Source organism: Cyprinodon variegatus, unplaced genomic scaffold (genome assembly GCF_000732505.1).
Source record: "Cyprinodon variegatus isolate N-32 unplaced genomic scaffold, C_variegatus-1.0 Scaffold1, whole genome shotgun sequence".
NCBI classification, from domain to species: Eukaryota; Metazoa; Chordata; class Actinopteri; order Cyprinodontiformes; family Cyprinodontidae; genus Cyprinodon; species Cyprinodon variegatus.
Genome location: NW_015150454.1, coordinates 2205998 through 2218345, shown reverse-complemented (window position 1 = coordinate 2218345; position 12348 = coordinate 2205998).

Here is a 12348-nt window from a genome sequence, read left to right as displayed (position 1 = left end):
TTATCCTCCACATGGTGATAGTTCTTTTAGGAGCAATTTTATTTAGCTGAAAACTTATTACATTTTCCTTTCTAAGAGTAGCTGTTTTATAGGGGCTAGATATGTTGCCTTTGCAGCTCCCTGCTAAATAGAAACAGTTGGGAATCCCAACCCCCCTTTCACCAACTCACAAAACGCATTAACCTAACCCTTTGGTGGAAGAAGGAAGGTAAGATTTGTTCAAGGTGTGCTTTAGAACAGTTAACACTTGTAAACTTAACAGTAAAAACAAAGACATCCAAAAGCAGAAAAGGTAGTTGTTAAATTTGCAACTAGTACTACTTAAAGGCTCATTATGTTTGGCGAACGGACATTCCACGTGCTGTGGTAGGGTCTCCCATTTGTTGTCCATATGTTACAGAAAGATACATACCCCAGAGGTAATTTTTTTTTTGTTCAATAGGGATTGACAGATGTATCAACCTAACTTCAGTACCACTCAATATTTTTTGCACTGCCTGCAGACAAATGGGATAAAACCAAATGTAGTGAACAGTGGCAGATTCAAATCAAATGTGTCCCATTTGTGTCACACTAATTTTATCTTAAATTATCTGACACTGTATTTCTCAATGGACAGCACTAAAATTCTAAAAGTTTTACACACCAAAATCACCTTGAAACACTTTTAAAAAACGCCTTTTATAGCTTGCCATATAAAACTATTGTAATGGCGGGTAGTAGCATAATTGTGAAACTCTGAATCTGCAAGTTTGGAGGAGCCAGATGATGGGACAGTTAAAAGATTAACCATACAGAAAAAGGAAAAAATTGGCAAATTGAGTAATCACTAAAAATGAGACGGAGCGGACCTTACTTTATCAAATTTTATTTGTTGGTATATGCCCAAACAGTAATAACTGGATCGTCTTGTGTTTTTCGTAATGCTTTCATTTTTATTGAATAGATTTGGGCACTTTTGAAAGATGTAGATTTGTATGATGGGTTAATAGCAGTAGAGGTTCCATAATGTGTCAAATGTAAGGAAGGTGGTACCACTTTTAACTGTGTATACAGTTGAAAGCAGGTGCTTGCATAAAGCGCATGCAAAAATCTGGTTTCAGCTACACAATGCCTGACAATTAATGGATAAAATTTGGTTTTAGGAGAGTTATGATTCATTTTTTATTTCAGTTTTTGTAATTTCAGAAAAAAATTTATTTTTTTTAATTAAATTTTCTTTCAGGTCCCATTTTAATGGTCTTTGAACTGTATTACTTGGGTCCAACATTTAAATCTTTTCCTGTAAGCCTCTCTCAATGATTTGCTTAAATAATGGTTCCTCTACAGAGCCCGTGTAACTGAGTCAGTTTTGTAGGTGACTAGCTCACACAAACCTTTTCATCTATGCCTTCATATTTCTCACTGTATTGAGAGCATGGCTTTACAGTGGCTACTCCCAAGTTTTTTGTAGTTAATTTGACTGTATGATTTGGGTGATCGTCAATTTGGAAGATCCATTTATACCCAAGGTTTAGCTTCCTGTTTGAGGTCAGGGATGTTGGTTCAGTATTTTCCTGTAATGTTCTTTTCACATATTCCCATCTATTCTATAAGGTGCATCAGGCCCTCTGCAGCAAAAAACCCATGGAGCAGGGGTCACCAACGCGAGCACCAAGGGGCCCTCAAGGACCACATGGGGTGCCCTCAGTATCTTCTGAAACCATGGGGCAAAGTTTGTAACTTAATTTTATTCCTTGAAATGTCATGAAGTGTCATTGACAAATATTGAAATTTTGGTTTGATCAGAGGCATTTATCCAACAATTCATGTATTTGTTTTGAGTGTGTTTTTAATAACTTTCTGCCCTTTACTATTACACTGTGAGTAATGTTTGTTTCCCTTCTATATAGGCCTTTAGTCCCTGTTGGTGCAAGACTTGATTCACTGTTGATGTAACTTCGGTTAGCATTTTCAGCTGGTTTTTAGCATAAGTTCTGAGACCTTCGCAAACTGTATGCTTCATAAACATCATCATGCTGATTATACTTTAGAACATATGAAAGTGGTGTCGCCCCATCAGGCATCTGGACATTATACTCAACGGTGAACAAACTTTCTAATACGCATGATTTGGCTGATTTCTTAAATTTTTTGTTTATCACAAGTAAGCAACATATTTTAAGGTGTTGTCTTCAAATACATGCCTTTTTTATGTAATAGTAATTTCTCTTTTCTACTAGTCTTGAATTTCTCTACACTGGGACATAATGTGATACTGAAAAAGGTCCTAAAGAATGTTTCCCGTGCTTTTAGGTTACACTTAAACAGGTTTTCTTTAATCTGCAGGTGTGCTGGTAATCATTCTTGTGTTGCAATTGAAGTAGGTGATATTTCCACACAAAACCAGGTTTGTTTGGTCTACGTTTTTTTTTCAAAAATTTAAACAGTTATTCAGAAAAATGTATCTTGTATTACTATTGTTTTCAGACTGATGTTAAAATCAGTTTCAGGACCTGAAATGAAAACATCAGAAACCAAGGGGGTAAATACTTTTCACAGTGCTTTAAATGATGTTGTGTACAGTGACCTCAGTATTTACTGATTTACCTAAATAAACTCTTTTTATAATTTTCTAATATTTAGTTTTCTGAGTGCCACTGGTTTTGGTTCTAAGGACATTTATATGCACAGCATGCTTTTGGGCACACATGGATTCAATGATGCCGCTTGTACTCTATGAGGGAGGAAAAAAAGCTCAGAAAACAGGAAACCCACCCTCGCTTGTTCAGTTTCTGTGGCTCCGATTCACGTTTCTCCATTTCAGTAAAAGCCTCTTTCACCCCTTTCACATGAACTAAACTGAGTTCATCCAAAATAATGCTTAAAAAATAAAATAAAAAAATGTTCAGACAGATTTTTGTCTGTTACTCTATTAATGTGTTTTTGTTTATTTTTACCTTGTGTTGTTTTGATGCTGACATCCACTTCACAGTCATACTATCCAGATGCTCAGCTCAGCTTTCAACCCTCCATAAAAAGACAAACACACACTCTTGGTACCTCTCTCATTGCAAACGTTTCCTCCAAGAGGGGCCCTTTCAGTAGGTAAATAATTTCTGTGGATAGTGCAGAACACTGAAAGCCCTCATATGGCTCAGGTGTTACTGAATGAGTCCTTGTTTCTGCTTCTACAAGTTGCTTCAGTCCATGTGCACAGCCATGCTACATGTGGAAAAAACCCTTATTTGGGAAAATCTGAAAACATTAACTTTCATTGATGTCTTTAAATGTTTAAATCTACCTTTAGATAACTTCCCAGATGTGTGAATGATAAAATATGGAGCTCTTGTACGTGACTGCAACTGAGTTATTTTAAGTTAGGCCTGTAGAGGGCAGCAGAAGCTTAAATATCATTCGGATTATGTTGTTTCCATGTGCATTTTTATGTGTACATAAAATACACCATATTTGTGAACACAGCACTTTGTTCATCCATATTAATATATACATAGCTATATGTTAAAAGTATATGAGTATGTGGAGGTGTGCTCAGGCTCAGCCATTTAAATCTGAACAAATTTTCTATAATTTTCTGTTGTTTATACTTTGTCTTCTGCGTTATTTGCCTTCAAATATTCAAAATCTCAAAAGGAAACACAGTATAATCACTTATACCAAAACATTTTTCTCCTACCTCCCACTCTTTTTAAGCATTGAAGCTTTCTACTATAAAACCAACATAGAAGAGGAAGCATTTTAAACTAAGAAAGGGCACTGTGATACAGAGGGCTCCGTTTTGAATAAATAGTGCCTTGCAAAAGTACTCACAGCCCTGAACTGCATTATATTTAGTCAAATTACAACCACTAAAGTGTACTTTATTGTGATTTTATGAGTTGGAGAAAACACAAACTGTATCCAGTATTAACATATTAGAATTATTTTACATGATCTAAATCAAAAGGAGCCAAGAGGCCAATTATCACTTTTAAGGCGTCGCAGAACTACTGGCAGAAAAATATAACAGACCATTTGATAATAAGAAAATGTTTCAGAGCAATAACTACTATACCTCAAGCTTGGTTCTCCTCTATCAGCAGGACATAGGTTTTCACCCCCTTATACATTAAACCCCTACCTGCTTAGGCTCCAACTGTCTGCTTAGTCCAGGATTGCAGTTTCTTATTCTATCCTCCAGATCACAGCATGTCCATATAAAGAAACCCCAACACAGCTACAGCAAACAAATTTCACAGCTCACATTCCTAATCTATTACTAATAGAGTCTAATTTAGCTTGTGCTTTTTGCAAGCAAATTCAGGGGAAGGGAGGGTTGTTTTATATTTCCTAGATGTAGCTGTAATTGCCTTAAAAGTTTGTATCATAAGGGTTAGAAGTCATGTTACATCTCTCAATTCTGAATGTTTCTTTAATTTCATTTGGAGGCAACACTGCCTCAACACAGAAGCACATCTTTTTTTAAACTGACAGGTGGAGAGCGCTTCAGGGGAAATTGTTCCATACTCACCTGCACCATTGTTTCCTCTGCTCTTCCTGTGCAAGGAGCCCATGTTGTTTGAATACAATGGGGTCAGGGAAATCACTGCTCCCATCACACAGACACTCCATCATTGTGACAGAGGCAAGAAACACAGCAACTGCTCAATGCTAACCGTCCTTTTTTGTCCTACCAGCATCAGATAGAGAAATGTATATAAATCTATAAATGTTAAGTTAACTGAAAGCCTGAGTGCAAAAAACTCCTTTACCGTGTAATGTAGTGTGTGTGACATATTAGCAACAACTTTAGCCTCACTGATCATAGTTAAAAATGCCTTGTGGATACCCATAGTATGATAAACACAACAAAACATTGACTACATTAAAATACCAACCATGATTCCTTTATGGATTAAATTTGTATTTAAGAAGAAGCAAAAAGTATTATAGTTGTTTTTCTTCTTGTGACAGTGATATTTCTCAAAACTGAAATTACTGAGGAGAGTTGTCAATAGTAATAAAAAATGGATGCATTATCCTCCACATGGTGGTAGTTCTTTTAAGAGCAATTTCATTTAGCTGAAAACTTATTACATTTTCCTTTCTAAGAGTAGCTGTTTTATAGGGGCTAGATATGTTGCCTTTAAAATACCCAGTTTTATTAAATATTTATTTTTATTTAGCTTAATCCTCACATCAACAAGTAGTTTTCACTTGTTTAGGTCCAATCAGTCTCTATTGGATGCATTAGAATCAAAGAACTCAAAGGTTTTGATGTCAGATTTTGCCAACTTGGGCAAATTATAATGCTACTCAACTGACAGACACTTTAAGGTGCTTCATATGTTTTACAATTATCTCTCAGACACACAAACTAACATCCTCTGGGTAGTTCACAATAAAACTGATATAATTGTTTTTTTTTAAATAAAATGTTGTGTTTCTCTGTACATAAAAAATATGGCAGCAACTGCAAGGACTAAAGCTGTAATTTACACAAACCTGTATACCGCTAGAACAAGGTGTATTGTCAAACCTTCAGGACTACAAAAGTTTATTTTTACCTCATGGATCAAAAACACTATAAATCCAAATCCAAATATATATTAACATTTAAAATAGAAAATGTATTATGACCACAGTAAAAAACAAAGAAGATATAACACTTTTGAACATTTGCAATAATGTTTTGTAGTGGCAGTATACCTAATTGTATTGAAGTTTATGAGGGTTTCATAACTTTTCAGATGTGATCTAGTTTGTCTTTAAATGTACCAGCTGAGACTCTTTCCCTTTTATCCGATTGCTTGTATGATTTGGGCCGCACCCAATATGGACTCAATTCCCAGGCTTTTCTTAGTATGTTTTTACCCAGAGTTGAAGGTAAGGTAAGACAGCATTCAAATATACCTTCTGACTGTCTGGAATGATTTTCAGCAAGAGTCCAAAAAGAGCAAGTGACAACTAGTCAAAGGGAGAAAAAAAAACCCATGTCCATAAAGTAAGAAGCTTGTACATAAATTAGTTAACACAGGCAGTATCAACAGGCTGATGCACTATGATAGAAAGCATACAGGCTCCTTTTCCTACCTTTTTGTTTACTGTCAGCACATTTCAGAAAAAGCTTATTTTAGCAACCACTGGCCTATTTGGCTAAAGTGTTCTTACTGATTTGCTAAGTATAGATCTAGCTAGGGACTGATTACCTGTTTATGCAAACATTTCTAATCTTGTTAAACTAAAACAGTGCTGAAAGGCTATGATGAAGAGAGCTTTGTTACATGCTTTCGACACTAAGTCATGTTTTTATTTGCTTATCTTTTTAACTTATGCTTTTAAAACCAAAACAATGTTTTTCAGTCGATTCATGTAAATTCTTATATTAGTAAATGGTGTTGTTATCGTTCCAGGTCCAATTTTATTATTAAAATTATTAAATATAACTGATATTCTCTTTTATAAACACATATTTTCAATTATTTTTTTTTTACAATTTCTTAAACTCCAGATTCCACTTTGCTTGCTTAGTCAGTCTATGCATTTTCATATTTCTCCAGACATTCTGCATTGGTTCTAATAATGAATGTAAACAAATTCTATAATGAATAGTTTTTAGGCAGGTTTTTGTCACCTGTTGAAGCCAAAGCCTGTCACTTACATCAACCGGTTCTCACTTCATCTACAAGTATTCCAGAAACTAACACTACTTTTGGTCTTGCTTCTTTTTAGTCTGCTGCCGCTCATGACAAGAATGCTGTGCAAAATATTCGTAAACTAGATAGACTAATTTCAATTTCATCCTTTAAAAAAAATTATATCATCCTTGTTCACAGACACTTGCAGCTGCTTCTCTACATTGTCATTTTTGGGTTGTCTGTTGCATCTTAAATTGGATTTTATGCATGTATTACAAATGTATTGTATTTATGTTAGTCCTACTTCCCTTTTCCTAAGTGGTTACTTCATTTGTCAGGCCGCCATTGTAAATAAGAACTTGTTCTTAATAACTTCCCTGTAAAAAATAAAGGTAAGAGGTTAAAGAATACAATGGAATTCGAACAGCATTAACCTTTGCCTGCAGAACTTTCTGTAGAAGATTATGTAATAATCCATCCATCCATTTTCTGTCATGCTAATCCCTGCTGGGGACATGAGCAGTGCTGGTGCCTATCTCCAGCTGTCTATGGGCGAGAGGCAGGGTACACGCTGGACAGGTTGCCAGTCCATCGCAGGGCAACACAGAGACAACAACCATTCATGCACACACTCCCACCTAAGGAGAATTTAGAGAAGCATATTAACCTAACAGTCATGTTTTTGATCTCCGGAATCTCCAGAGAGAACCCATGAATGCTCAGGGAGAACATGCAAACTCCATGCAGAAAGACCCTGGGCTGGGAATTGAACCCGGAACCTCTTTGCTGCAAGGCAGCATTGCTACCCCCTGTCCACTGAGCAGCCATATTATGTAATAATATTATGTAATAATGTGCAGTAAAAAACCCTTTCATTCCCTAAATGCGATGTTAACTTTCATGTTCACTGTCAGATTATTTTTGTTTGACAGGTTACAAAATCTTCTAGTGTTTAGTTTAGTGTCTGCTGAATGTAAAGCCCTATCAGAGAAGTCTGTTGGAAATGTCAGGACTGGAAATGTCAGCTTTGCCAGATAATGCGGCCGTAAAGCTGATGCTGTAATCTGATCAAAGTTCACCTATCTACATAGAATCTAGCCCCTGATTTAATCTTTTTTGGGGTTTTTCATTATAAATATTATCAGTTTTATCTAATCAATATGAAGAAAAAAAAAATCCTGTTTTATTTTAAGCTGATTTGAAATTTTAATAAACCTAAAATAAGACATTAGTTTTGTGAGAAAAAACAGCAGTTGTTTTTAGCATTTCTTTGTCATGAATAATAAGGCGTCAGTCTTCAGTTTTAACTTATCCTATGTTGTCTCTGCTGCACCCTATGGTTTATTAGTCTCCCAGGCCTCCTGTCAAATGACATGAGCTATCGTTAGCCAATTAAACCATTATGTATACTAATTGCATAATTCAGTTTTTTTTTCTTTGACCTGTGTGCAAAAAAAGGAATCCTGGACTGTTAAAAAAAGCACAAAAAAAAGATAATTTACCTATGGACAAGGAGAAAATAATGCACAATTATACCCAAACACTGAGATTTTAAAGAAATTTTATTAGACAGCTTTGCCCTGCCATAATCAATGAAGCAAGTACTCTGGAAACTATTGGCACTTCAGCATCTGAATTTCTTGCAATCTGGAAGTTAGAAATGACAGAGGAACTGGTGGTTTAGTGCCATTGTCTAAATGTGTGGCTGTAGAGGGTGGATGGTCTTTGTAATGATTTGATCTATAAATAAACCTTTTGTCATGAAACTTGATGTAAACTTGCATCAGGAAACTTCTATACAATATCCATTTAAATAAGATACATACATTAAGATCGATTCCTTTTTTTTTTAGATGGCCATGTGTCTTTCCTGTCTTCATAGCTATGTTTTTACCTATTCTGAATCATTGACTGTGGGAATAGTTAAAGCTTAAACTCCCTCCATTCTGGTCCCTGAGTGGGTGTACGTCTGATTTTTAAACAACACACATTCAGATGCTTGGTGGGGTTATGGGGTTGAGTCTGCTTTATGGTCTAGCCGCCCTTTGATTCACTGCTCAGTGAAACTTGTGACTGTTTTAATTAAGGGAAAAGTACACTGACAGTGTAACATGCGGAAATCCACCGCCAACCACATAAAGGGGTGCTAATGCTTTTCTTCCTGTCGACGCAAGGCTGGCCTCCTTTTGTCAGACAAAACCATTCGCTCCAATTCATTTTCTTCCCCTCCTACTTTTTTTCTTCTTTTACCGTAAGTAAGGCATTGCATGAGGTCCTTTGCTAACAATGAGAAAAACATATTCTGGACCCAGCCAGGTGAGAATCCATCAGTGCTTAGTTCAGATGGATACAAGGCAGTGTTAACTTCCAAGGCTTTTCTTTTCCAAGACAACCAAATGGGAAAAAAAAAGTTTCTAAACTGTTCATTGTATCTCACTCAGGATGGGTCTCCCTTCTTGCTCCCTAGCAGCAATTATGAGTTCTTTCAAAAGTTTTTACATTTTATCACATAATTACAAACTCATATGCAAATATAGATATGTAAATACAACACCATATCGATATATAAATACAGTACCTCACAAAACTGAGTGCACCACTCAAATGTTTGTAACTTCATTACTTTATCTTTTCATTGGAAATCCCTGACAGTATAACATTGATATAAAGTAGGGACTGTATAGCTTGTATAACATGGTAAATCTGATGTATCATCAACATTTTTTAATATCTGGTCAAGAAAATGTTTGACCAGATTCTTTAAGGTCTAAACAGTGGGCAATAAAAGTAAGTAAAGTGAAAATTGTGTCCGATGAGCTATTTTCTCTCCTCATTCATAGGTGTAAATGGGGAGCAGGTGTGTTAAAATTACTCATATTGTTCTCACACTATCTAATACTGTTCACAAGTTTAACATGACAGGATATGGTAAAGAACTGTGTGAGGATCAGAAAAATAGATAACAGATAAACAGATAACATGCAGTGAACTTTATTACACTGTTCTGTTCTGCATGGATGTACCCAGAAAGTTGTCTAGTCCAGCAAAGATGCACCAGAAAGCAGCAAGCTAATGGTAAGTAAACTAAGGACACACATTATTGGATCCATATGCTGTCACAGCAACCAGGTGAGAAGCACAATAAAAGTGTGTCTTGTCTAAAATCAAGCATTGTGGCAGGAATGTAATGGCTTGAAGGTTGTCAATTGTAAGGAGCAACAATTCATGACTTAATTGAGACAACATGAATGTATACATGTCCTGTGACACACTGAAGCAGAGCCCACAAGACAATTACTACATTATTAAAGAAACTGAGGGTAAAGGTGGTAGACTGGCTAAGTCTCCAGACCTATGCCCTTTGTGCCATCCTCAAACAAAAGGCAGAGGAGAGCAAATCTCCATTTTCAAATAGCTCCATAATACAGTCATGAGTAAATGAAAGATGTTTTGAGTGGCAGCCTTTTAATCGCTACTGCACTTTAATAGAGTTAGGGCTATTCTTGAAGGTATTGGTGGTTACATAAAATACCCACTGAAACTATCGGCACAATCTGTCAGTTTTCTCCTGAGTGTTTACTGTACTTACTTTTAATGCCAGTTAAAACTCTCATTAGACTAGATTACTAGAGGTCAGTAAACACCAGTTTTCACATCTTGCATCAGTCTTTTCAGATGTCTCCAGGTCTAGTCTTTCTAAACCAAAACACTGCATCTTCAGCTGTAGACTTGGGGATGTTAACACACCAGAGGATCAACCTTTGACAAACCTAAATTTTTCTTAGCATACTATATCACATTTTCCTCCAGGATTTCCTGGTATGTAGCTCAATTTCTTTTCCCATTAACCGTGCCTAGCTACCCTGCCAATGCTAAAGAAAAGCTTCCCCACAGCATAACGCTGCCACTACCATTTTTTTTTTTTTTTTTTTTTTACAGTAGGAAGGTCAGAGTAAAAGTGTTATTTTTTTCATGACACATATAATTTTGTGTGTGTTTTAATAACAGTTCTGTTTTGGTCTTAACTAACCAGTTTACATTTTTTTCTACATATTTGCTTTCCCCCTTCTATTAAAATTAAAGTTGCCTTTCAAATGACTTTCTTATTACAATAGCTTTTTCATGTCAACCTTTTACCAGTTACCATGGGCCTATTTGGGAATGTCTTTCACCGATAAAGATCGTGCCCAGCAATTGGGCTTCTTCTGAGATTTGAATGAATACTAAGGGTCTGTTTGACAGTAATTTCATAAGAAGGAAATCAGACAGAGTTGTACTCTTTGGTCACCGGGCTGCATTAAAACATCTGACAGCTGTCTGTGGGTTCCCATGTTAGTCACACAGGTACAGTTCTCTCTTGTCTCTGTTTTCTGACAGATGCTTCACAGAGGTTTGTGTATGGTGATATGTGACAAGTTCTCTCTTCCTCTGGGGATCAATGTCTGTCCTGTTCTCTCGCCAATCTGATGTTTATCTGCTGGTGATCAATCAAACAGCTGACAGCATGAGGGTTAGTGTTACCATCCTTGCTGCCTCTGACTGACTGTCTACAGACCAAACACAGAAGACAGGTAACAATTTATAAGAGTGCAAGTCTTAATTAAGCATGGGGGGCTTTTTGATCAATCAGATAACTAGATTAATAATGAAATAAATAAATGCAATAGCATATTTTCCGCTTAAGTTAAACAGGTAAAAAGGGAGAAAAGCAATTTGATACTGTACACAGTTTTTTGACTACCAGCTTCTAAAGCTTCCAAATGGCCTCTCAACACTTTAAATACATGATTGATGAACATTCTCTATACTCCAAGCAAATGGGCCTGAGTCTGGATTTTTAGCTCCTAATGCAGGTGTCAGTAATCCTTCTCAGGCTCTTCAGATGATGGCTTTAGCCTGAGGAAATGCTTGACCAGATTCTTCCCTTGCTGCATAGAAACGGTGTAATCTCTCAATTCTTGACACGGCAAATAAACACTGCACAGAAGGACAGCCTCGCAACTTTATCTCTTCCTTCCTTCCACATTGTCCTAATGACAAGTTTCAGGGCAAGAGAAAAGAGTAGACATATTTCTCAGGTCAGAGGCCCAAAGGGGCCATGGCATGGGACTGAAGGTTAAGTGCATGTACTAATCCTCACAAAAAAGGAATATAACACCACACATATGACACTGCAGATACTTCCTCTTGACCTTTCTTTGGGTCTCCTCCTCCTGTTTGATTTTGGTGATTTATCTAATTGCACGATACAAGAAGACAAATGTGAATGTGATGTGTCACTAAAATGACTGTAGCCATACACCTAATGGGAGGTTAATCTTTTTTAAAACCTGTCTCCTAAATTATTTCTTGATACAACTGAAATTCTACTGGAATTATCCATTCTTCATATCAGCTATGCAGGACACATCTTTTTCATGTGACTTTTCTTGCAGATTTATCGAACTTGGCTTTGTTAAAACAGCTGGATGTTGTGTCTAATCAGCAGCAAGCTATATGATAGTCAGAAATGCTAGACTTTTTAACATACGCTAATCCATGTTAAAAGATAGATGCTGTGACCTAAAAGGCAAAAGAAGATATTGCCACATAATGCCATATTCTTTTGTGCATCCTTTACCATTTCTCTGTTAAACTTTAAACAAACAAACTAATCTACAATTCACTATTTAGCCATATTGTGTTCATATCTACATATCAGGTTCAGTAAAACTGATTAACAGCGAGTAAA